This window comes from Antedon mediterranea, chromosome 1, assembly GCF_964355755.1.
Source record: "Antedon mediterranea chromosome 1, ecAntMedi1.1, whole genome shotgun sequence".
Lineage (NCBI taxonomy): Eukaryota > Metazoa > Echinodermata > Crinoidea > Comatulida > Antedonidae > Antedon > Antedon mediterranea.
Genome location: NC_092670.1, coordinates 16,070,078 through 16,070,288, shown reverse-complemented (window position 1 = coordinate 16,070,288; position 211 = coordinate 16,070,078).

The window sequence follows — 211 nt, the reverse complement described above, 5'->3', positions numbered from 1 at the left end:
TTGTTTGTTTTTGGTTATTATTGTCACGCTGCTGCTTTAGCCCGCTACGTCCCAGGAGGATGACTCATTAAGAAACCGGAAGTAAAGCAGCAGTTATATATCTAAGGGGGACAGTTTTGCTAAAATGTACACTCGACTGTAATTTATAGGTACCACCAAAAAACGTCTGGGAAAGAGTCTAACGGTTGAATGACAAATCCCAAAGCATTTG